Here is a 27,970-nt window from a genome sequence, read left to right as displayed (position 1 = left end):
ATAAAATCACCATAAATTCAGTAACCTCAGATGCTGTAAATATTCTTATGCTAAAAACGTGCAGGGCATAAGTCTGAAATAAGCAGTCAAAGATAAAGAAATTTAAAAAGAATTTTAAAGGAGTTTCTAGCCAAAGAGATTATGAGACAAAAATCTACAGGAGATAAAGAACATTAGTCATTTCTACATATCCTTAAGAACTTTACTCCCCAGAGGAAAAAAAAAAAAGGTACAGCAGGGAGGGAAACTGCCTATGGATATATTTTTTTAGTTTATACATACTTCACTTATTATAATTATCCTGCACTGGCAATCTATGAAAATAAAAACTACCTGTTGTTACATGAACATAAACCAATGAGAACCCAAATTACAGTAATTCTCCTTTAGCCAGCAGATTTTACCAACTTATATATATCAAAATTCAGGAAACTGAAGCAGGAAGATTATGAGTTCAAGGCCAACCTGAACTACACAGTGATACCCCTGTTTTAAAAAAACATTTTTAAAGAATAACTTAATTTTTACAAAAACATTAATAATCTGCATTTAAAGAACAGATTTCTGAAAAAATGAAAAAATGGAAATAAAGTGTTCATAAATGGAGAGGGGAGGAGGAGGTGAAGAGAGGGAAGGGACAAGGGGAAAAAAATGAGACCCCAGACCTGTCATGTAAAGGTACAAGATCCCAATAATGAAGGTAACCGTACTGTATACCTAAAATGTACCAATAAACTCTATTAAAAAAAAAAGAACAGGTTTCACAGGTAGCTCATTCACCTAACTATATATAGTATTGTTTGTACAACAGTGCGTTCATAGTTTATTTAAAATGACTTTGATTATATTAACACTATTTCTATTCTTAAAACATCAAGAATATATTTTATTTGATAAAATAATATTCTCTTGGAAACAGGGAGAGAAAATAAAAAAACTAAGGATGCAGACTCTTTTGAAGAAATTTATTCTAAAGCAAAGTTTAGAGAGCAAATACAGAAATCAAATATTCCTCTTTCTCCACCACAATAAAAATCCTCTTTTATTTTGATAAAGCAGCTGTTTAAAAAGATGACTTTCCTTTTGCCTCTTTTCACCTATTCTTTCTACTAAGATAGCCTTACCATGATATTCCTTTTGTCACATAAAGTGTTAACATCAGAACAGTTACATTGCTTGAATTTGCAGCTTTCCCTTGCATTGTTTTATCAGCCATTCTAAACACGTGAGCTCAAGTTCCACTACCTGGAATCCTGGGAGCTAAGAGGGGATGAGTCCCACTACGTACACGCAAACTACGTACAGACTTTGTGGAAACACTCTTTTCACCATAATTGTTTATTTTATGCTATTCCCAAACTTTGTTTTGAATTAAATTTTTCAACAGTGGGTACAAATGTAATGAATCTTTATAAGGAATAATCCTAATATTTTTATATCACTTATAAAACACAATTCCTCACACAATTAAATTTATTTGTATACTTACAGTAGGATTTCCAAACAGGAGGTCTATATTCATCTGTATCTGAAAGAACAAACATACTAATATTACTGAATATATTTTAAGCACGCTGTTTTAATCTTTAGTATTTACTGGTGGAGTTCCATTTGTCCTAGGAATTGTGCTAGCAATTAAAAGGTTTTTAAATCTTGGTTCTTACTTTCTTATTTTTTGTACCAGGGATTAAACTCCAGACCTTGCGCTTGTGAGGCAGGAAGGGGTACCACAGAGCGAAATCTCCAGCCCGGGTTCTTACTTTCTTATAGTTTTATGAAACTATTCAAAGGAAGTTCACTATATTTATTCAACTGCTTATCATAAAAATTATGATTAATGTTTGCTGCTGGAACTCATTTCTTACAACCACTGAAGTAACAGTCAATAAAGTCACTGTTTGAGTTTAACAATTATTTCACCAATGATCCCTGAAACCACTGATTTTTCAACCAAACTGACCAGATAATTTTATTCTCCAAAAATACTGAGTAGTTCTCTGTTGGTACTCATTACATTTGGGGGATTCCCATGTAGTTTTACTAAAACAAAGAGAGGAGAGCAGCACCGCACAGATCTAGTCCTCAGGCATCCTGGACAATCAAACCCAGGAAATGAGAAACACTTCATGGTAGTGTCTCCAGGGAACCACAAAGAACAGGAGGCAAACATCTCTTCAAGCCCATTTCCCTCCCCTGCTTAAAGTGCAGATAGAGGAGACAGTTTGAAGAAGCAGTGGAAAGAGATGGAAGACAAACACTGGAGGGAGATGGAGTAATCACAGTAAGGGAAGGAAATCACAGCTGAGGGATCATTTTGGCAGCTAAAAGCATGTTTTTGGCATGGAAAGCTCAGCCAGCCACATCACCTGGCTCTGTAGGCATCTAAAATGAACAATTGGAAAACCTAGTCCTACAAATCTTGGCCCAAGGAGGCAAGAAAAATACAAGGTTTCCTGAGAAGGTGAATATGAACCTCAAGGAAAATGATCACCAGATCAAAACACTCAACCCTCCATTCCCAAGCATTAAAATGCAACCTAACACTTCATTTATGATGCATTACCTATTACAAACTATAAAACACTGAGTCAGATAAACACAGCAAAACACTAATAAAAGGCATAAGAAAATAAAAAGTCTGCTTAAAGAATTTAAAAAACATGAATAAATGAATAATACAGCAAATACAGTTGCTTCTCATTATCACTAACATCAAATTTAAGAACAAATACAGAACCACTACTCTTATGGGAAACAGATTCCTGTGCCTCAGGTCACGGCACTTTCATTAATTAGTACCTAACCTTGCTTTTGTGTGTTTCTCTTATTCAGTATATACTGTTGATTCATTAAGATCTAACTCACAGCCAGCAACACTGTAACTCTTGCTAGTAAGTTTATCTAACACAGTAAGTTTATCTGCACTTCAGGACAACAACTTGCAGACAAAACTGCAACATTCTGCTTCAGGGAAATTTAAACAGCAAAATCACTACTACCACCACCACCAAATAGCCATAAAAATACAAAAAACACAGATAACAATAACAACATAAAACAATGGCACTAAATAGGTAAAAAAAGGACACTTTAGAGAGCTGAAAGGACAAGCTAGAGTTTGACCATAGCTGGGTACAGACAGGTCATATGTCTCAAAATTTTTACTGCACTGTGAATATTTATAAACCTAAAAAATGCCACCAGTATTTGTTTCAGGGTTACAAATAAATTTTAGTGAGTAGGCAAATTTAAAAGTACGTAATCTAGGAATAATGAAGATTGATGGTAAATAATAAGCAATTACTTAGTAAAACATCCACTTTAGGTGAACTTTTCCAGTGACAGTAAAAAGTACAGATGAAGCATGACCTTGATGCAATGATATATATAAATGTATATACGTATTTCCTCTGATACGGTATGTATGTATGTTGTAGGGCTTAATTATATTGAACTTTGAATAATCATAATTCATTTGTACATTTTAATACTAGGAAAACTTTGTAAACACTGAAGTCATTTTATAATTTCATTGATGATATACAAATAATGCTTGGTTATCCTATGGAGTGACAAGTGGCTGATTTAGGGTTTATAAGAGTATAAACCTCACCCATGATCCATGCATGCCTTAGCCTCTTTGCAAGGCTCTGAAGCACAAGCTGAAGTGATCTACCCTTTAAAGGGTTGATACCATGTGCAGCCAGGCAAACAGTAGACACTCAACCAGACAGGGACCCCTTGCATAGTAGAGTTTAACCTGGCCACAGAAGAGAAATGCTCTTTGCCCTTGGCAAAGATAATCTTTTCCTGAGACTAGCCAGAGAGTGACAATGAGATTTAGGATGTGGCTTTTGAGTGGACAGTACTTGATCAAACAGAAGCGCAACCAATCAGCCAGATGAATGCAGTAAAAGTTCCCAGTACCTTGCTCAGGACTGCTTCTCAGGTTGGAAGCACTACCTATGTAGCATCACACATAAATGCAAGAAGAATATGTATCCTGACCTCACAGAGAAAGGACAACAGAAACTCTGCTTGGGTATTTCTCCTGAACCCAGCATATGTTTTCCCATGGCTGAATTTAATCTGTGTGCTTTCCCTGTAACAAACTTTGACTGCAAGTGTAAGTGTGTTTAGTGTTGAGTCCTTCAATGAGAGAGAAACCTTGAGAGTGGTTTGGGACTGCCTCCCTCCCAGCTTGCAGTTAGTATCCGAAGTTCAGAAGTGAAGGAAGTCTGGGGGACTATGCCTCTCACTTTGTAGCTGGCACTAACTCTTCTTTACAATTTTGTGCAAATCATGCAACTATGAGCAGTGAGTTCCTCCTGGATATTACTCTGACTTTAGAGAAGGTGAGAGATAAGTAGGACAATATTCAAAGTCCTGACTTTGGGGAACCATGTACCCAGTGCTAGACAGGGTTCTCTTAAGAGGAAATCAACCTTTATTTGCTGTGACTTTAACAATGTTACTACCTCTCTGATGGGGGGATAGTACTGGGAATTGAACTGAGGGCCTCATGCATGCTAATACTAGGTACTTACTTGTCTACTAAATTACATCGCTGGCCCTTATATATATATTTATTTATTTTGGTACCGGATATTGAACTTGAACTTGGGTCCTTGTGCTTGGGAGGCAGGCAGCAGAACCATTGAGCTAAATCCCCGGCGTTGGCCCTTTTAAATTTTAAGGCAAGGTCTCTCAAAAGTTTTTCAGGCTGGCCTCAAACTTATGATCCTCCTGCCTTAGTCTCCAAACTACCTGAGATTATAGGCATGCACTACCACACTTAGCTTTAATTTCTTCATCTAGAAATGGAATGATACTATCATTTAAAATAGGAATAGTAACAATATAGTTTTGCTTTGAAAATTAGATTAGATATTAAATGTAGTATAAAGCACCTTGTATTTAGGAGACCTTGGTAAATAAGCAGCCTCTTCTGCCATCATCAAAAGTGACTAATGGGGCTGGGGATTTAGCTCAGTGGCACCACACCTGTCTCACAAGCACAAGGTCCTGAGTTCTATCCTCAGTACTGGAAAAAAAAAAAAAAAAAAAAGTGATTAAAAACACAGTACCATATCAGCCTTAAGACACTGTTAATGATCTAAGTCCTATACTCTTATTATTTTGTTCTTACCTATACAGCTACCTCTATTATGAAGACATATTCAAAATGCTACAGATAAAAAATGGCCACAGAAAATTAATATTTAGCAAATAGCCAAGAAATATTTAAAGAAAAGTATGAGTCTAATATGAGAATAATTCTAATTTTTAGCGACATTTAAAAACATAGTTTTGAGTTCTAAATTATTTTCTACAGGGGATACAGTAGTGTTTGTCAAGCATTTACGAAGCCCTGAGATAGATCCCCAGCACCACAACAGATAAGCGAAAGTATTTTCCTAACAATCTATTTTTTGCTGGTTGTTGGGTAAACTAGCACAATTCTCCAGGAAGCAACTGGTGATACACACTATAAACTTTCAAAAGTATGTAACAGATGGGCAGGAGGCCTCGGGCCCCAGCTCAGCCCACCCAACTCCAGAGAGACCTGTGGCCACTGGCCGCTCACTGCAAACAGCCCTCATGGCTGGGAGTTACAGAGTCATGGAAGATGACAGTTCTACTGATTACACTGCTCATGAGGCCTGGAATGAAGCCACCAATGTCTCTACCTGATAGTGATCCTTGTTAGCTTCCGTCTCTTCATGTATGCCAAAAGGAATAAAAGGAGAATTAAGAGGATATTCAGTGTGCCACCTACAAAAGAAATTTTGTCAAAGCCCAACTTCTATTACACAATGAGCAAAATTAGTTTAAGACAACAACTGAAAATGTATTCCATTTCAAGGAAGTATGACTATCAGCAGCCACAAAGCCAAGCTGACTGTGTGCAGCTCTCATTGGAATGAACTCTCAGAAACTGAGCAACAGAAGTAATTGTTAGCTGGCATGGTGACCCACAGGCCTCCAATTCCAGCGCTAGAGAAGCTGAGGCAGGCACTCACCAACTCAAGGTCAGGTTGAGCTATATAGCAAGTTCAAGGTGTAGCCCGAAATATAAGGATAGTAAGGCCCATCTCAAAGAGCAAAAATTAAAAAAATAAAATTTTAAAGAGTAATTGTGAAACAGTACCATAGCAAGTGCCTGCTTCCTTCTACTAAATCATAAATGATATTAAAAAAAAAAGCAAAAGAAAAACAAACAAAAAAAGTATATAACAGATGTCTAAGGTTAACTGGATCTCTTTGAAGGAGCACAATTAAAAACTGTGATGCTCTTTCTTGGTTAGGGGCATGAACCTTAGATATCATGCTTAGATTAACTCTGCTGAGAGCAAAGCTGCCTGGCAAAGAGTGTGTCCATGGTCCTTAGGACTGGGGATGGAGGTGGCCAGCACTGGGAGTGGAAAGTCCAGTGGCTTAGGAAGCAGCTGTAGCCTCTTCATAGGCAGATTTACTTGCTAAAGTCTGAAAGACTAATTTTTTTTCCAGCTTTAATTGAGTTTATTGGTACATTCTAGGTATACAGTACAGTTACATTCATCACTGGGATCTTGTACCTTTACATGACAGGTCTTGTTTCTCATTTTTTCCCCTTGTCCCTGTCCTCCCTTCATCCCCTCCTCCCTTCCCCATTTACAAACACTTTATTTCCTTTTTTTCATTTTCTCATATTTTTTTCTTTTCCCTCATTACCTTTTCCCTACCCTTCCACACTGTCCCTATACCTTTAGCCCTTTTCTTCCTATTTCACACTATCAATTATCCCATGAGGATCTTGTGTACTACTATAGTTTTTCATACCAGAGAAACTATTCAGTATTTACACATGTGTGACTTATTTATTTCACTTAGGAGTATATCCTCAATATGTATCCATTTTCCTATGAATGAATCTAATTTCTCATTCTTTATGGATGAGTAGTATTCCATTTTATAGAAAAACCACATCTTCTTTATCCAATTTCCAACTGATGGGCAAATGGGCTGTTTCCAAGTTTTAGCTATTACAAACTGTACCGCTATAAATATGGGTGCGCATACTTCTCTGTGACATGATTCTTTTAGTTCTTTTGGAAAGATACCCAGCAGAGGGATGGCTGGGTCAAATGGAACCTCCAGCCCAAGCTCTGAAAGACTAATTTTCTAGGACCCTAATCCCTGCTGGGAAGAGAAAAACATTACTACAACCTTTGATTCCTAAGATTCAAAATCAGAGTTTCAATCAAGTCCCCCTTGCAAGAAGATGCAAAGACACTCCTGAAACAAAACAGTCCGGAAGGACTAATTGACAATGGTGGCCTGGGGTCCCATGGTTCTGACTTCAGGGTAGGAGAGATTCTGGCACAGACTAAAGCAGATGTCAAAAGTGTCTCTGACCTCAGCCCCCTGGTACCCTAAACTACTGAGTCAGAGAGTGAACTGAGAACACTTTAAGCCTGACCTTCAGCAGTGGCTCTCCCCAGCCACAGTCTTGCAGACAGGCAACCTAGCAGCAGACAAACAACTGTCAACAAACAGTGCTGGGCTGGTCTTCTACACTGACAGAAAATGACAGAGAAGGAAGAGAAGTAGTGTGCTATTATTCTGAGTTCTCTTGCTGGGACTTGTAACAGGAGGGGACCACTCTGGGACTAAGGAGGCCTCTACAGGCTCAAACTCTGCTCCAGAAGGCCAAGGCTGCCTAAAGAAGATAGTGAGTTACCTGCTAACAGAGAGTTCCTTGTGCAAACTCTGAAACTTGGGGACCCTGAACCATACATACTCTGTGAATGATTACTTTAAGCTATGATTTCCTTGGCATATCCAGGGTACAGGATAAAATGGGGCAAGTTACAATGCAGCTATTTAACTAAAGGGAAAAGAGGACATCATATGTTCTTTTGGTTACAGCAGTCAGTCCCTTATGGAAAAGAAGTTATCAACAGCCAGTGAGCACCAGAAGTTTGTTCTGCCCTCAGCTGGAGGTCTCAAGGGCTCTCATGACCTCTGTTGGATTCTGTCAGAAAGCAACCCCAAGACCCACGATACAAATGTGCCAGATTCCCCTCACTAGAGTACAACCAGCAATGAAAGCCAGAGAATGCAGGACTCAGGAAACACTGCTTAAAATGACCTTACCATGGGCTGGCTGAACATAAGGAAAATAAGAGACAACCTACAAATGGGAGAAAATATCTGTGAACTATATGTCTAACATGAGTTTAATATACAAAATATATAAGGATTCAACAGCCAAAAACTAAACAATTCAAATGAAAAATAAGCAATAGATTTAAAGAGCCTTTTTTCTCAAATGAAGACACATAAATAAATGGCCAATAGGTACATGAAAATATACTCACCATTACTAACCATCAGGGAAGGAAAAATCAAAATCATCACTTCACTCCAGTGAAAAGCAGTGAACTCAAAAACACTGGTGTTAGGCAAGGCCTAAGACGGTGATGGGGCAGCTTCACCCCTAACCAAGAGTAGTGAAAAAGATAGCTTCTGTGTTAGACATTCTCCTCTGTGATGCACTGTAAAAATTTACACCAATTCTTACCAGGGATTTAGCTTAGTGGCATTGTGCCTGCCTCACAAGTGCAAGGTTCTAAGTTCAATCTCCAATTAAAAAAAAAATCACACCAATTCATAAAAGGTGCAAGAAAAAGATCAATAAACATCAGAAACAAAGACCACGTTAACTAGGATGTACAGTGTGAACTCATAAGTGAATCTGTCTCCTATTTTATTAACTACATAGCAAGATCCTGACTCATAAAAGTGATATCTAGATCTGCTAGGTTCATCTAGATTCCTCACCTAAACCACAGAGCAGTGTTCAGAATGACTGTTTTCTCAGTTCTAGAAGTACAGTTGGGTTAACACATCACACAGAATGATGGATGCTCTGTGGCCTTGGGGCATTATTCTCTCCCAGAACTAGGAAGAGAAATGTTTCTCTGGTGGTGTTTTAGAAGAGGTGAGAAAAATATGTGTGTGTGTGTGTGTGTGTGTGTGTGTATGTATGTATTTTTAGGGAAAAAAATTTTTTTTTGTACCAAGGATCAAAATCTGGACCTTGCACTTGTGAGGTAGGCAGCAGCACCAATGAGCTACATCCTGGCCCTATTTTTAGAAAATTCTACGAGTATATTTGTGCTGACTGAAAAAAAAAAGCTATTTAAAAACTGTTAAAATATTTGTAGAAGAAAATCAAGAATTAACGTGGAAGCTGATTCAGATAGACAATGTCCTTTAACAAACTCCCCAGGAGGCTCTACTATTTGGCTTGGACTCCAGAAATGAATCCACTGCCAGTGAGAGATCCTACTCCCAGGTGAGGCTCAGATCAGCCTCAGCCCGGCAGGAGCTCCCTCACAAGGAAGCACCACCCCAGGTCTGCAGCCTCCGGTTCCCCTCAGGATCTGGGGGCGGGGGTGTCTTCTGCTCCCAGTTAGTACTGACTCTGCTGAGGGTCAAGCATTTATTATGGAAAACAGAACAGTTTTTTAATTAAATTTTCTCTCTGGTTCACTGCTAGAATAATGTGTGTCCAAATTTTATCTAAATACATTTTTACAGTCTATCATGTTTATGAAAAATAATTATAATTTTCTTGCCTTTTTAAGTTCAAACATACATTTATATGCAACTCTGCATTCAATCTGTTGTGCTTTTCTCAAAATACTGTTTTCAAGATATCCACTTTTCCTTTAACTATTAAAAATTTCAAGGGCCGAGGACTTAGCTCAGTGGTTCTGGCACCTGCCTCACAAGCACAAGGACCTGAGTTCAATCCCTAGTACCAAAAAAAAAAATTTTTTTTTCAAGGTATTTATCTGTGCCATTAGGCAATAATAAAAATGTCTAATGAAAGATATCTAGGATAATACCTTGACATAATTTGACAAGAGGGCTACTTAGGAGGTACTCAAAAATGTTCCTCTGATCGAAAGATTGAATCTCCTTGTAAATTCCCAAAGTGCCCTGATTTTTTTATATTAAAACATCTGGTTGAATAAATCTGACTCTTTTCAACTAGACCCTATGTACTTCTAGTATATCTACAGATGTTGTAAAAAATTATTCACCTTTGAAAAAGTGGAAATAAAGTTTCTGTACATAGGGAAGGGAAGGGGTTGGGGGAATGGGATAAAATAAATTTTTAAAAGATTCATCTTTGAAAACAAAAAATTATTTTTATTGCAGTTCGTATGATGTACCATTATATATTTATGTCTTATGCATTTTTTGGTTTAGAGCAACATTCCACTAGTGAAATTTAAATCTGCTTATCTTTCTATTTGAAAAGATTAAGAGACTGGAATGCTAAATGTAATCCGTTTGTTGCTTTAGGCTCAAACCCAAAGGCTTTTAGAACTTTTAAAAAATATGATGGATTTTCTCAAAAAGGACTCTGTTGTACATTAAAGGAAGTTTACATTAATGACTTATGAATACTCAAAAATAAAAGAAGCTAGGCATGATGGTGCACACCTGTAATTCCAGCACTCTTTGAGAGCCTGAGGCAGGAGGACGACAAATTCAAGCCCCGTCTGGACAACTTGAAAACACAGTAAGACCCTATCTCAAAATTAAAAACTAATAAAAGGGCTGGGTATGTAGTTCAGTGTGAAAACCCTGGGTTCAATCCCCAGTACTGGGGGGGGGGGGGTATAAGTAATATTTAAAGCATATTCATTGCAGTTTACCTCTGGCTTAAAAATTAACAATTCTGATTTCACTAACAAAGTATTTCTTCCCTTCAAATGAAGATGGACCTTTCAACAACTGGCAAGAGATTGCCTTATTGCTTTAATTCAAAATATGTAAAGCATTAATGCTTAATCTCCACCTGTTGCTGTTCAGTTTCTGTACCAAATTTGGACACACCAAACTAATGACACATTTATGACTACAAAATTCTTTTGCTATAAGTGATCTTTTAAAAAAATGAGTATATAAATAATAAACACCAAACAAGTGCTACTGTTAATAGGTGAATATTACAAAGAAAATAACCAAGTTCCTTAGTCTAAAGGGAATTGTTTACTGGAACACAAAAATTCATAGTAAAAATAAATAGGCTTATAAAAACATGCACAATTCAAAATTAATGAGAAAAGAAAAATGAGTTTTGCTACATTTCTAGGTACTTTACATCCGGACTAAACTTTTTTCTCTAGAAAGTACTTCAAAATGTGGAAAGAAGGCATTTAAAAGAAGGTAATTAAAATTCACCCTACAAAATCATAGCCAAATTGGGTCAAATTCACCCTTAGAAGCCAAAAAACAAAAAGTCATTTAAAACTGTTCCAAGTGGAAGTCTGATGTGTCATGATTCAACTGTGACATAAACTATTTTTAAACTAAAGATAATTATTTGTAATTCATTAGAGAACAGTGACCCAGAACTGTTTATGTATCAGAAAATACTTCTCAGACTGTGACAACTATTGCGGTTACATGTATTTCGCAAAGGCAGCACTCAACCCTTTATGGACACACAGCCTGGTCAAGCAAAGCCCCCTAAATGCAACTGAAGCCAACTTGGAAACCTTCTAAGAACAAGCATGCCCTTTATTCAGACCTAAGCAAAGCTTACTCTCTCCAGCTTGGCCCATGCAGCAAAAAGACTACATAATCAGTCCTTCTGCTCACATAAATCTTGTCCCTCCGCTCTTGGAAACAAAGAGCTATAGTACAAAGTAAAAGGTCATTCAATGAGGATCAGGTTCATGTCTGGCTGAGTTAGGAGCACCGCACCCATCTCTGTGAGAAAACTCTGAGGCCTATTAGGGCTGGAATAATCCACCCTCTCGGGTCTGTAGAGATCTGACCTTAGACAGATAAAGTGTTCCTCTCAAAAACCTCTGAAGTCCTGACTCCATTCGCCTCAGCCCCTAAAACATACAATCCAAAAATTAACATGTAACAATGTGACAAATATCCGACTCCACCCTGGCTCCACCCCTGCCTTACCTTATCCAATAGTGATCCAATAGCCCCCCATGGCTCCACCCCCCCTTACACTATATGTCTGTACATGTCCTCAAAAAAAAAAAAAAAAAAAAAAAAAAAAATGTGAAGTGTTCCAGAAACCTCCCCAGAGTCTGCGTGGTGATTCCACGCCTTGCCCTTCAAGTCCGGGTTCCTGAACCTTTTTCTGCGAGCTGGCTTGTGGACGAAAACAATTAAACTCAATCCCAAAGCAATGGCTAGCATTTTTCCAACCAACTCTCTTCTAGACAACAAGACACATCTCTGAGGTTTTCTGCTTAAAGGATTTGGAATTCCTGATAATGTTATCCTAACATGTTGGCATATTAACAGCAGGTCCTCAGACCTACTTAGTCACAGAGTTTTTTTCTGAATATTTTATCTTTGTTAGTTTTACACTTTTAAAATGTTTATTAGTATGTGTTTACAGTATATAATGATTACATTTATTGTGAAAAATTAGTACATGTATATAGTACCTCTCAACTCTTATTTTGTTCCCCTTTCCTTCCAACCTTTTTAAATTTTTTTTGCCAGCATCAGATTCATTTATAAGTTTTTATCAAATTAATTATCACAAACAGATTAACAGCCAGACTAACAGTCCAAAAAACATAAATCACTTATGACAATGGTATTAAATCAAGGTATACTTTTAGATACATCAGCTAGGTTGAATTATAATAACTTCTCTTTTTTTCCCTGTTGCCTTTTATTTTGCTCTTTGTTTATATATTGGATTTTTTTATATAAGAGAAACCATCTAATATTTAAGTTTTGTGTGTTTGATTTACTTCACTTAATATGATCTCAAAGTGTACTCATTTTCCTACCAATGACTCGAGTTTATCCTTCCTTATGCATTCATCTGTTGATAGACATATATGCTGCTTCCCAGATTTAGCTGTTATGAATTGTGCTGCTATAAACATGGATATGCATGGATCACTCTTTTGGGAAGACTGATAAAAGGTGAACAGCTGCTACCCACAAATTTCTAAAATGAAACTTCAAAAGGAGACTAGTGGCATCTGAGATAAATATACACTTCTCAGATTAAAAAAGTGAAAATGGGAAATAAATATATGAAAAAATATTCAACATCACTGGTCATTCAAGAGATACAAATTAAAACAACACTGAAATTCCATCTTACTCTGAAAGAAAGTCTATTATCAAGAAATCAACTAATAACAAATGGTAGCACGGCTTCCACTGCTAGTAGAAGTGTAGACTGGTGCAAGCACTATGGAAATCAGTGTAGAGGTTACTCAAAAAACTAAACTAGAGGTTCCATTTGACCCAGCTACCCACCTTCTCAGTCTCTACCTAAAAGAATTAAGAGCATCATACCAGTATTATGTGTACACCCATGTTCACAGCAGCATAGTTTGTAACAGCTAAATCTTGGAAACAGTCAAAAAGCCCATCAACTGATAGGATAAAGATGATGTGGGGTATTTTTCTTTAATGAAGTACTACTCTGCCATAAAGAAGGATAAACTTGAGATATTTATAGCTAAATGGATACATCTAGAGATCATACTCAAGTGAAATAAATCGGACACACAGGTGTAAATATTACATTGTTTCTCTAGTATGAGAAACAAAGTGTAAAAAAAAGAGCAAAATGTATAACAGATAATGTGAAATAGGAAGAAAAAGTTCAAATAGGAAGGGGGACTAGAAGGGGGAGGTGGGGGAAAAGGAAAAGGAAAAGGAAAAAAATAAGATAAGAACAATAAAATAGAAACAAAGCTTCTGTAAATGAGAGGAAGAAGGGTTGAAAGGAGGAGAGGAGAATGGGAAAAAATAAGATATATCACGTACATGATATATGGACAATACAAACTCCCTATGATGAATGTGATCTTTATGTATATCTACACTGTATCAATAAACAATTAAAATTTTAAAAGAAGAGATTAGCTACAGCCAAGTACAGATAGTGCAGTAACATTTCAGAATTCCCAGTGGGCTCCCATTTGAATTTGGTTGGATAAGCCAAAAAAAAAAAAAAAAAAAGTCACCCTTAATGGTACATTTCCTGAAATCCTTTACTCCAGGATAACAGAGTGAACATACAAAATTCATCAATGGCAATTTCTACAAAATTGTACCTCACAAGTCTAAAATTAAAATGCAATAAAAGCTAAAATTGTATGAATTCTTTATAATACATTCTTATAAATATACTAAATGGGGCTGGGGATTTAGCTCAGTGGTTCCAGCGCCTGCCTCACAAGCACAAGGACCCAAGTTCGATCCCCAGTACCAATAAATAAATAAATATATATATATTATATATACTAAATGTGTATCTTACATATATGTGATGAATCTTTTCCAAAGGCAACAGCTTTTAACTGTCTACAGCACTTGACATTCCAGATACTAAAACTTTAATCCCCTGAATACTCTTTACAGAATTTTTTTAAATAAATACAAGTTCTAGAAAATAACCAACTAAAACTATGCCCTAAATGGTGAGCTTCCTAGTCACTTATCTAAGAACTATAACTCAGTTATCTCAAATACTCTTTCCTCCAATAGCAGACATAATATAAATCCCCCCTCGTTCCTTTCTTAAAGCAAAATGCCCAATGTTCTTATTGTTCATCCTTTGGGGCAAATTATTCCAAACCCAACCTTCTCCTATTCTCCAACACAGTTTTGTAGCAATGGTTCACTTAGACCCTTGCCCTTGGAAAAGGAATCTATAATTATATTCTCTTGTCTAACAGTAAGCAATACAATGTATATATTAAATATGCATGATTCTTTAATATAGTCACAGGTAGCATACTCCAACGATGAGAACCAATATGTCATTTTGCCAGGAAGCCTTAAAACCTTTCAAAGTCTCCCTTACATCACTGTATTCAAGGTTTATCAAGAGGACACGGGCTCAAAAATAATATATTCTAGCTCTTCCGTGAAATTCTAAGGGGAAAAGACAGATAAACGCTCCTACCACCAATACTTAGACATAAGAATTCCTCATCTTATGATAATTTCCAGATGCATTTCAATTGGACTTCTCTGAGAAAAACATTCACTCCCTAAGGGGAAAAATGGATTCTGAAAAATACAGAGAAGTTTGTTTTACATTACAAGCTGCAGAGCCAAATGTGGACTGAAGGCAGCTCAGTTTGTAAGGAAGAAAGAGAAGTCAGATATGGAAGCAATACTGTGTCGACCACAAACGAGCAGAGTAGGATATCTAAGTACATGGTGACTGTCCCAAAGTATAATAAAATGTTCAGCCTGTTTTAATTCACTATACTTTGCCTACACACATGACAGCTTAGGCTGCCAAGATACAAAAATTCTTTGGAAAAAAGAACCTGTGTACCAAATTGATACTTGCTTTTCTTTCTTTGAAAAGAGAACCAGGTATCAGAGACCTGGAGTGTGGTGTCTTTTGCTGACATTTGCATCCAACAAGCCTAAAATGAACATGATTGTCTTAAGAGAAGTTCCTGCACAAGAGGAGCAACTAACAAGAAGTATAACAGCAACGAAAGTCCATGTTCTCTCAATTATAAAATCCGAATGCCTGGAAATGTGAAAGTATTTCTGTAACTCACTTGGCAGCAAACCCTGGTCTGAACTGAATCTGAAAGTATTTTTGTAAGTCTTTATAATTCATTTGGTAGCAAAATCCTCACCTGAAAGGATGTGAGAGTAGTCTTTACCCCATTGACTGTAACCATTCCTTTCACTGCAAAAATATTAATGTGTAATTGCAGAGTAATGCCTCAGATAATCTTGGGGGTATGTTATAAAATACACTTCACACATATATGAAATTTATTACCTTTCTAAAATCTGAAAAATTCTGAATTCCAACATACATCTGATCCTCGGGGTTTTGGATAAAGTATTATAGACCTGCTACTGTTGTTAATATTTAAGGTCATGTTAAAACACAAATCAGAACATGTTCTGCTGGGTTCTCACAAAATAAAAACCAAACTCTTTGCAAAGATTGCTATTCAAATGAAACCACAACACTGTTATTACTGGCATCTTGCTAGAAATACAAAATTGCAAGACTCAATTTCCATCTATCCATTGAATCTGCATTTTTCAAAGCACCAATTAATGAATGTGCACGCATGCCAATTTTTCAGAAGTTAACCTTCAAAGTTAGAGTGATCCGGGCTGGGGGATTTAGCTCAGTGGTTCCACTGCCTGCCTTGCAAGCACAAAGACCTGAGTTCAATCCCCAGTACCCACCTTCAAAAGAAAAAAAAAAAAAAAAAAAGATTAACGCTAGAGTGATCCATCCCCCTCACCTCAGTGAGTCCTCTGCTTCTCACCCTCTCCGCCACTCTTCTCCAGCCTCTCCAGTTTTCTAAGTGCTCACCAGACCTGAGGCACACTTCACCCAGCTACATGTCAGTTCACAATGTCTTCTCCTGCCGGGATCTCTATGCGTTGTTCCCTTGCTTGTTTCAGTTCTTTACTCAGATAATGAAGTCATCTCCGTCATCTAAACAGTTAAAAATTCCTGATATCCCATATTCTCCCCTATATTTATCACAATCCAAAACAATATTTAACAAGCCTAAGTTGGTTTTTGTTTCCCTCTCTCCATTAAACTGTATGTTTGATGAGGGCAGGGATTCTTTTGTCTGTTTTTCCACAATGCTATACTCTCAGTGCCCAGATGGCAATTTTCAGTGTGGTCTGTGGATACTTGTGGATCACCAGGTATTTTTCAAGGGAGATCCATAAAGTCAAAACTATTTTCATACTAACACTAAGAAGTTATTTACCTTTTTCATTGTGTTGACATTTACAATGAAGGTACAGAAGCAAAGGTAGGTAAGCTGTTGACATCTCAGCACAAAACAATGCAATTATTAGCTGCCACTAACAGATTAAAGGCAACTATATTTCTTCACCATCACAAACTCATAGTTTTAAAAAAAATAATGCCCAGGTCATCTAGAAATATACTTGATGCAGCAGTTTTTTAAAAAATGATTGTTTTTATTAAATCTTGACCCTGGGGCATGCATCTTTTTAATATTCTATGTGACAAAGTGGAAAGGGTACATAAGGCACATCACTGTAAACTGTGATGGTTGTCTTAAAGAAAAGCATGTGTGAGATGAGAGTGTGAGCCGAAGGCTGCACATTTCATAAACATCATATCACTTGAGAGGATGACAAGTTATGACTAATCAGACATGGGTATTTGATAGATATTTTCTTGAAAATGAACAAAGTGAATATTGTCACTTCAGTGAAAATAACTGGCAGTATTTATTGCCAGTCATGAAATTCAGGCTTGCAAGTAAAAATCAGAATTTGGGGAACTTTTTATCCAATCATGAGTTTGACAGATTGTTAATATTTAAAGACTTTTCCAATGAGATCAATGGACATATTAAATATGATTTTAAATATATTACATATTGAAATGCGTTAACCTTACCTTTTTTTAACTCAACTAATCTTTCTGAAATGACAGGACGACAGTTTAACAGCATACATTGCTAAAAGATCCAGTCAAATGCAAGTCAGACTGATGGTTTTTAATCTAACAGAGTACAAAGTGCTCACTAATATGGTTTCTGAGACAGTATTAATGACCTTTAAGAAACTACCGTTCTTGCTGAATGTGTGTGGTGATGTATACCTGTAATCCCAGCACTCAGGATGCAGAGACAGAAGAACTGGCCTGAGCTTGAGGCCAGCCTGAGCTATATACTGAGACCCTGTCTGAAAAATAAATAAACAATAAAAAAATAAAAGAAATAAAAAACTTACCAGTTGTCAAGTTTTAGTGTAACATCAAAAAGAATATCTGCAGCTATTTGAAAAGATTAAAATACTTTCCTCTTCCAACTACGCATCAGATTTTTTCATATGCTATAGTTAAAATAATATTTTGCAAAAAATGACTGCAAAAATGAGAATCTTTTTAAACATTTAAAAGTTTGTAAAAATAAACACTACTCTTCTCACTGTATTTGTCAAGTTTTAGTGTAACATCAAAAAGAATATCTGCAGCTATTTGAAAAGATTAAAATACTTTCCTCTTCCAACTACGCATCAGATTTTTTCATATGCTATAGTTAAAATAATATTTTGCAAAAAATGACTGCAAAAATGAGAATCTTTTTAAACATTTAAAAGTTTGTAAAAATAAACACTACTCTTCTCACTGTATATATATATATATATATATATATATACACACACACACACACACACACACACACATATGTATGTATAGGTATATGTATGTATGTATTTTTTAATGATTCCACTAGTTGCCTGCCCTACTGGGACTAAAACTTGTAATCCTACCTCAACCTCCCAAAATGCTGCACTGGAAGCTTGTGTACCACACCCAGCTTGCTCTTCTCAATATTTTAAAAAAAATATTCTTAAGTGCAGTTATTTTTCATAAAATATGCTATTTATACTAACATGTAATGGGTTTTGCTTTAAATTAACTGGTAATTTAAAAAATTTGTCAATTTTTATTTCAAATACAGTAAAAAGGAGTACATATAATCCACATAAACAAATGCTCCATAAGGTTCTCAATAGTGTTTTTTTGTTTGTTTGTTTTGAACCGGGGATCAAACTTGGGTCCTTTTGCTTGCGAGGCAGGAAGTAGAACCACTGAGCTAAATCCCCAGCCCTTCAATAGTGTTTAAGAATATAAAGGAGGTTTAAAACTTTGAGAACCACTAGCCTAAAACAATATCTACTACATACCAGTAAATTTTGTTGAACTGGACACTTGTAATGTGCCAGACTCTTATTAAATTATTTTATAATTACTATTTTGTTTGTGCCTCAAAACAACTTTATGAAATATTATAATTTTAAAGTACCCGAGATCAAGGCATAAAACATAGCTTAAAGTTCCCAGCAGCAGAGCCAGTAATTAACTCAGATCTAATGGCTCCAGCCCTCATGTACATAATTTCTACTGATACAGTAATTTAATAAAGGGATACTAAGTTAGAAATGAAACAAACAGTACAAATCCAGGTAACAACAACTAATAATATCAAAGCAGTAAGGAGCCAAAATACAAAGTCAAATGACTTGGGGACTGAAGGGAGAAAAATCTAAGGAAGCTCATGTGAGCAGAATAAAAGCCAGGATTAACTATTCACAGGTAGATGTTGATGTTTGGGGAAGTATTTCAGGTGTCCGCAAGGGTCCACCACTAAGCTAAAGAATGAATACAAATAACTGTGGTATCTAGTTCTCAACTAGCTTCCAAGAATAGGAGAAACAAGCTGGTATCCCTTACTTTCAGGTCCATTCATGATGCTATTAAAGTAGTATTACCATTGGTTTCCCTGTAGCTCAAATTTGAGTATAACTCACAAAGAAATTTTTAGGATGTTCTCTGGTTCCTATGTCGAAAGACAGTGCCCACCTCATAAAACTTATCAAGTCCATAAAAAAAGTGCCTTCCTTTAGGCCTATTAGGATAATATCCTGACATTTTATTATCTTGATTAGCTTAATGACAAAGGACACTTATTGTCTACATTTAATGAAAGAGTACTTAAAGAAAGAATAAATAAAGAAAGAATAACAATCCCTTCCCAACTTCAAATCCTACGTTTAATACTCACTGGAATATGCAGATATACTTTGTATATTCTTGAAATTTCCACTTCCTGTAATATTTAAACTATGAATCACTTCTGTTGAGGATGATTTAAAAATGAGTGATCCAGTACAGGGAAGAAAAATGATGAAGTGGGTGGCAGACGGTAGACATAGTTTTTGCAATGCAGTATTCAGGTAAACAAAGTTGGGACAAAGAAAGCAAGATTTTGGAACTGTTCTCACTGTATTTTCAGGAAGGAGACAGGGAAGCCATAAAATCAGGTTATTAGAGTGCTCATCTGTATGCGGTGTCATGTGAGGATTTTTCTCTTAGACTGTTGTAAAAATTATGACTCAGTTATGCAACTGGAAGACTAGGAATAGGAAAATACACCTCTTAGAATGCATAAAATCTGCAACAATGCAAAAAAATGTACTTAAAAGCACATTTGCAAAATTTTAGATGAAGGAGATCCTAAAAAGTTCTTAATATGCAAGGGATGATAAATGATTGCGGATTTTCTTTGTTCTAGTGTCCTATTATCACTTTATATCAGTAAAGATACAAAAGAAAATGATGAGTTTTCATAGCTTGACTAATGACCCCTTAATACTATTTTTGCCTTGAATCCCTTCAGTTCCTCAACAACAAATTTGTCTACATGGGGTCACTGAAGTAAAATAAAAGCCTGAAGAAGGTTAGAAAGAAAATGCTTAATACAAGGATTAAGCACACTGGTATTTTCCACAGTTGAATGGGCGTTTATCCAATCTCCCTGTTTCCTTCCTACCAGACTGTGCTCCAACATATGGTATGCAGAACTACAGTGACTCAACATTTTGCTAGATCATAAAACAAAATATGCATATGAAAGAGTTATTAAGTGTTTCAGATTCCATAGAACAGAGTGGTCTTGCATGGCAGACTAACTCAGGCTGCTAGAAGTCTAGCCACAAAACAAATTTTTCTTAAGAAAGGCAGAGGCTGACAAAATATACATCAAAATCAGGGAAACTATTGGCAGAAAGTAAGTTTGGAGATATTTATAATAAGCAAGACCAAAAAAAAAAGAAGCCAAAGATAAAGCTTGGGGAATTTCGCCATCTACAAACTGAGGAGAAAGAAGACTTAATGCATTTTCTATTAGTCTGATGAGAGTTTCAACACTGACTATGACAACCTGCCACACTTTGTGCCACCATGACTGGCAATGCTGAACAGCAGTGAAATCTGTATTCTTGGGGGTTACAGAAACTTGCTTGTATCAGGACTTCTAAATGTGAATCTGACCTTGGACAACTCACTTAGATAAATGAATACTAGCTGTTAATGACTAACACTTCCTCAAAATTTCTTAATCTGATCCATGAGGTACCTGACATTATAGAAATTTTCAAAAAAATACATGTGTACATGACAAGACTTTCACACACAATCTTCAGATGCCACAATCTAAACTACTACAGAGTAACATTCCTTTCTGTCATCCTACAATGAATATTTCCTGGCATTTTCCACAGGAAGAATAGTGAACAGAGCAAACAGCTTAACAAAAGCAGATATGACAATCAAACACACACACACACACACACACACACACACACACAATGAAGCATGGGACACAGTGGAGAAATCGGTATTGGCTAAAACCGTATGAAGAAACATGGAATAAAGTAAAATAAGGGATCTCATATGAACACAGCTAAAACTCAATGAACTCTTCCTAGCTAATGGAAATTCGAGACAAAGACATAAACAGAATACCTAGATAACAGAACAGCTAGATGACCCACTAAACCTGTAAACGGAATCCAAGACGTCATAAAGAAGTTCCTAAAATGTCCTCATTTCAAAGATTTCACTTCTTTTGTTCCCATTTCAACTTCAGGACTCAGAATACCATGTCCAGGCCACAGGAAATGCTGTATCCAATAGGCCTTCCCAAATGAAAAGGTGGATCAGCCTGTTCTTATATATCATCTTTTGTTTAACTCCAAACTTCAGTTATAAGCTTTCTTTTTTCTTTCTTTGGTACCAGGGATTGAACTCAGGACCTTGCGCTTGCAAGGCAGGCCAGCAGCACTACTGAGCTAAATCCCCGGCCCAGTTACAAGCTTTCTAATAAGCAGTAATATTTGTTATTCACAAGGCAGACCTAGTGATCTATATCATGGAGCTGTGAACAAGCATTTTGTTTAAAACACTGTCTGCATGCTTTATTGCACTAACATTGTTAGAATGCCCTCTAGGATGCTGAACGCTGATGCTGAATGGAAAACAAAAGGTCACTGCCACTGGAAAATGAAGGAAGAGTTATCTGATTCAAATGAACATCATGCACAGAGAAGATAGCAATAAAAAATATTTTCATGTTATCAGTCTCTAAGAGAATTATCATTAATGACTTTTTAAATTACAGTGACACCATTACAAAAATAAATGAATTTTTACAGTTCATAATTGTCAATTAAGTTAAATTCTACTTTCTCATTAATGCTTAAATATTTGGTATACTCTTAAAAGTTAGTAAAATATGCTAGTAATATATGTTTTCTTGGCAACAATGAAATGTTCAGAACTAAGGTAAGAGTGACAATTTTTTTAAGAGTGACAATTTCACTCATATTATCAATATATACATGTATCTGAGGCTAGTTTCTTTTATGTATGTACAACAGATATGAAATAATTTCAATAAACTTGAATTTTCAATACACTTGCCAGTAATTTTAAAGAAAATTCTCTTAATTTTCCATAGGAACAGGTCAAAAGAAAAGACAAACACATCACAGCACAATGACCCCAGCTGGATCACCCACTGGAGTTATCTATTCTAGCAGTCTTGCCTACTAGGCATGAAATTCTATTGATTGCTAAATGTAGTATTTTCTGAAAGCATAAAAAAATTCTAAGGAGAGCAGGGGATTTAGCTCAGTGGCTCTAGCGCCGGTCTCAGAAGCACAATGACCCGAGTTTGATCCCGGGTACCCCCAAAAAAAGAAAAAAAAATTCTAAGGAAACCACTGGTAGCAAGCAAATGCATATTATTAACACCACCATTACACTCCTCTACTGCTCAGTTGTAAAAAGCTAATACAATCAGGAAGCTAAGTTAGTAATTAAAAATGTATGTATTTATGGTATTATGTTATATACATACATATTTATATATGGTATATACATTATGGTGTTTATGGTATAAATGAAATGTCTCAGTGTTCTCTCTAAAAGGAATATGTACTGGTGGGGAGGATGATCTGTTTCAAAGCCAAATATTCATTTCTGTGAGAGACTGCTTGGGCCTGCATAAGATGGCTGCCCACAACCTTAGCCTTTGCCTCGGTGGAAAAATCCCACTAGACTACATACGTGACCTTTGGCAGGTTTAGCCCCTGGGCAAACAGGAAATCTTACAGAAAAAATAGCCCTTTGTGCTAACCACAGGGTCACGGGATCTGGAGCAGGAAGCAGGTGGTATTTCCCTGTCCTACTTGCCCCTAGGGATTGTGAAGTTAAAGATTGCATAGGGTTAATTGTTGATGTACGCCTTCCCACTTACCCCTCCCCACATTTGGTAAAATACTGATTGCTGTATGGTTAAATGCTTGAGTGACTCATGTGATTGATTTGTTTGAACTGTCCAATAAGCTTGCTGAACCTTCCCCCTGGGATAACAGTATATAATCGTTTTGCTGAGCCAATAAAGCGCCTTTGATCAGAAACCAGACTTGGGCCGTGTACTCTAACTTCTTAAAGATTTCCTCCACAGACATTCAAGATCGGATCGGCCTCTGATGACCCACGAATAAGAGGCGGCTCTCACCTCCTATTCCCCGCGGGACGGGGTCCCCCCAGAGAGCCGCACATTTCTGCAATTTTTCATCAATTTTTTATTTTGAAAATATCCAACCCCACAAAAAGAAAAAGCTGAAAAAGAGCACCAGTGCTCACTATGACCTCCATGTAAATTTACTAATTGTTAACAGTTTGTCCGACTGATCCTACCTCTTTCCTCTTTTATCTCTGTTAAGGGCTTCACACGTTTCTTGCTATTGCAGGCATGACACACTTCACCTATAAACAGTTCACCCTGGATCACTTAAAATGAGAACCTCTTCTACATAACCACAAAACATGATCATACACAAGACATTAACTTCTGTGTGCTAGGAAAAACTGTCTTCCCATTTACTATCCAGGGCCATAAGCCTTTTATATTTTCATATAAATTTTAATCCATTTATGGACAATTTACAGACAAAAGGATAAAGAGAGGACAATGGCACATGGCTGTAATCCCAGCTACACAGAGGCCAAAGCAAGAGGACTGCAAGTTTAATGCCAGCCTGGGCAACACAGTGAGACTCTATATCAAAAAACAAACAGAAGCAAACAAAAAAAAGGGTAGTGAAAAACAACATATTAGAAATTTTAATAAAACTATAAACATAAAAGTTCAAATTTTATTCCATATTGTTCTGTGTGGAAGGGATACACCGAAAATAGGCAGCATTCTTTGAATGCTCACCAACTGTCATTTATGAACTGGGGACATGTTCATTTTATAAATACTGATTACAGGTTTCAAATACTGTAGTGTACATCTAGCTTACAGAAAATAGATTTTAGCTTGTCATTGCTTCTTGTTCTTGCACTTGCACTGTCAAAATGAAATCAAGATTCAAGCATTTGTCAAGCATGACAAGAGAAACCTATAGTACCTGCTACTGGTAGACAACTGTTTGAGTCCACAAGTTTGAGACCAGCCTGGGCAAAATAGTGAGGCCCTAATCCCATCCCCAAAAGTTCCAGATGTCAAAACATCTTCATTAAGTTAGTTTATGATTATTTTTAGCCGGCTCCTTATCCCTGCAACTTCAAAGCAGAATTTTTTTTTTTTTGGTACCGGGGATCGAACTCAGGCTCTTGTGCTTGCGAGGCAGGCGGCAGAACCACTGAGCCAAATACCTGGCCCTTAAAGCAGAATACTTTTAAAAATTTAGGTGGTTCAAAATTTTCTGGAAGGAGGACTATCTTTTTTGGTCCATAATTACAAAATATTTTTATTTTCAGATTGATTAAAAACAAATGAAATAATCAATAGAGCTGTTCATTTCTGTATCATCTCTTTCCTTTTCACCACTTTTGTATAAACATTTATCTTTTGTACTTGCCCACTACAGAACTATATCAAATACATTTTAGTACACAAACATGAGAGCCAAAAAAATACTGTCAATTGCACTAATAGCAAAATGATATAGCCCAGATTTCTTGCTGTAAAACAGAATTCAATAAAATCTTTCCTGTGGAATGACTAACTAGTTTGAATGTCACATTTCCTTTTCATCTGTACATACACATTGCCCACCGTAAGTCAATTATTCAATCTGATAAAAGTCACCTAAGACAAACTTCTGTGAAGTGCCAGGCAATAAATACAGGAGTCTTAACAGACCAAACCCTTTCTATCTCAAGCACTTACCTATGCTGCTGTAGTGGAAAAGTAGCCATAGTCAGTAAGTAAATGGGTGGGCATGGCTTTTTCTAACAGAATGGCTTGGCTTATCAACGCTAGCCTACAATATCATCTGCTGATTTATAATGAGATTTCTTCTATATGATCAATCTAACTATCACCATTAGAGTCTACAGTTCTCTGATCTAGTCACCTAGATAATTACAAAAACATCTCACTCTGTTAAAGGATTTTTCTTTGCCAGTATGGGCTGAAAATCAGTAATTCTAAATTTCCAATTGTGATTGATGAAGTGTTTTCAAAGAAATCAAAACTCAAAAAAGTTTCAAATGCTTAAAGTGAGAAAATGTTAACTACTATGATTTGATCCTTACACACAGTATACATATATAAATTTGAACATTTAAAGTAAGTGTTTTTCAGGGCCGGGGATTTAGCTCAGTGGTTTTGCCACCTGCCTCACACACGCAAGGTCCTGAATTTGATCCCTGGTACCCAAAAAAACAGTAATTGTTTTTCAAAAGCTTAACAAAATGACAAAGATTGTGTCTCTGGGCTTCTTCTACACCTTCTTGAAGATGTACACTTGGGACAACACAATAACAAAACCAAAGTAGGACACATTAGTGATCATGTATTTCATAACTACAGCATTCTTTATCTTCCTGTTATTTTAGTGCTTTTTCTTTCAGCATAACTGATTTTTATAAAAAGAGCAAATAATTCCTAGGATGACAAAGTGGCAAAATGTTTCAATTCTTGAGGTTACTAAAATTTTTTAACATAGTTTAGATTTATAAAGAAACCTGTGTAGCAACCATTAGATACAGAATGATTTTTCTTCTATTTTTAAAAAAGTAAATTTTTCCTTTGTTCTTTAGAAGACTTTGTAAGTACAAATAAAAGTAATGAAATGCCAATCTTTACAAACAAGACTATTTAAGGATCCAGATAGTATAAGAAGTTCAAAATTCATTATATATGCCCATGTAAAATATGGCCTCTCGGTTTGTTTTTTGATCCAGGAGCCAATCAAGGGTCATACACTGTGATGCCACCCTAGTCTTTTACTTAGAATATTTCCTGCTCCTCAACCTTTTAAATTTTTTTTTCATGATAACATTTTTTAAAAATCTAGGGCTGGAGATTTGGCTCAGTGATTCTGCCACCTGCCTCACAAGTGCAAGGGCCAAGTTCAATCGCCGGTACCAAAAAAAAAAATCTAGTCCAGTTATCTTATAGAATGTCTATATTCTGTATTTCTGTGATTATATTTCCCCATGATTCAGATCAGGACCTACTACATAATTTGCAAATCCTTTGTTCAAAAACTAAGGACTTCAAGATGGCAGCAGCACAATATTAAATCAATAGCGGAATCCTGAGGATGGAGCTGTCAGTGACTGTACATTTTGTGTGGTGATTCAAGTTAAACATTTTTGCAAGTCTATTAGGCAGGTGATGCTTCATATTTCTCACTGCATCACATTAGAAGAGTCATTTTGTAAAAGCCTAATTCCAAGCCTCAAATTAATCTCTAACCAGTTCTAGTTCATTATTACTTTTGGTAAAAACACTTATACTTGTCAAAATACAGTAAAGATTCTAGGTTTCAAACAAATTAATGAATTGGTAGCATAGCCTGTAAACACACAACCACATTAAATTACTCAGTATACCATCCCTCATCCTTCCAGATTGACCAAATCAATAATAAAATGTTTTCAAAATAACCTGGAAATCAGGGCCAGAGATTTAGCTCAGTGATGCTGTCTCATGCCTTGCAAAAGCGCAAGGTCCTGTGTTCGATTCCTGATACAAAAACAAAACAAAATCTGAAAATCAAAATGATAGCCAAAGCATTAGTGAATCAAAAGAAAAAAAAAACTAGATCATCAATCTGATAAATCTCATTCATTTATCCACCCCTCAAATGCATACTAAGTGCTAACTATGGATGAGACCTATAATTAAATTATTTTAAAAAATGAATAAGGAACAGTCCCTATACTTATGAATTCCAGTTTAGGGTTCAAGATAGTTATTAAATAAGCACAATGCAGTGTGAGAAATGCCAGGATAGAGCTCCTAATGCATACCTAAAGGAGGGCCAATTTCAAGTTCTAGCTTTATCATTTACTAAATCTGATGAATACCCAGAATGTTTTACATATGATTCAGTGGGATTACAATACAAGAAAAAAGTACTGTGGAAACAAAATTAAGTGTTATAGGGAAATGGGAAGTATCATTATCGATTATAATAACTTGGTTTTAATACTTTAATACTTTTACATTGAACATTTTCTTTGAGCAGTAGAAAGTTTTCTCAAAAATATGCTAAGTACTTAATTTACAAGAATGAAAAGATCAACTTTTGTTTGTTTGGGATTTTTTTGGTAGGTATAGAACTCAGGGCCTTGCGCTTACCAGGCAGGCACTGCACTGCACAGCTGAGCTATAGTCCCAGCCCAAGATCAACTTACTAACATGACTCAAGCAAATATCCCAGTCCTCCATTCTCTTTCTCTACAATCAACCCAGGAAACCTGTCTACTGACAGGCTCTTGTCACTAGTAGCAAAGCAATGTATAGGATGTACACAGAATTGATATGACACATTTCTGTAGAGTAATTTTGTTTGGTTTGGTTTGGTTTGGTTTGGTTTGGTACTGGGGATTGAACCTGGGATCTTGCACTTGCAAGGCAGGCGGTGGAACCACTGAGCTAAACCCTGGCCCTTGTACAGTAATTTTATGCCAAGATTTAATATTTTGGAATTTTTGTACTCTACATCTGACTCTTACTTTTCTCTGGAGGAAAGAGAAATTGTGAGTCCCGAGAATAGAAATACAGATGTACCAAAAAAAAAAAAAAAAAAAAAA

General features: G+C 36.2%; 1 long non-coding RNA gene and 1 pseudogene across 1 annotated transcript in view; one reads left to right on the top strand and one right to left on the bottom strand.

The window, feature by feature from the left end:
- The window catches only part of LOC104850202, a 57,770-nt gene that overhangs the window by 4,720 nt on the left and 25,080 nt on the right, over positions 1–27,970 (bottom strand). Inside the window, exon 2 of the long non-coding RNA XR_776904.3 lies at positions 1,490–1,528. This is a non-coding gene — a long non-coding RNA (uncharacterized LOC104850202). The remainder of the gene's footprint in view (positions 1–1,489; positions 1,529–27,970) is intronic.
- LOC104850201 lies at positions 5,602–5,927 on the top strand (annotated as a pseudogene).

Source organism: Fukomys damarensis, unplaced genomic scaffold (assembly GCF_012274545.1).
Source record: "Fukomys damarensis isolate Sample0158 unplaced genomic scaffold, DMR_v1.0_HiC HiC_scaffold_26, whole genome shotgun sequence".
NCBI lineage: Eukaryota > Metazoa > Chordata > Mammalia > Rodentia > Bathyergidae > Fukomys > Fukomys damarensis.
This window is presented reverse-complemented; position numbering and strand designations above follow the sequence as displayed.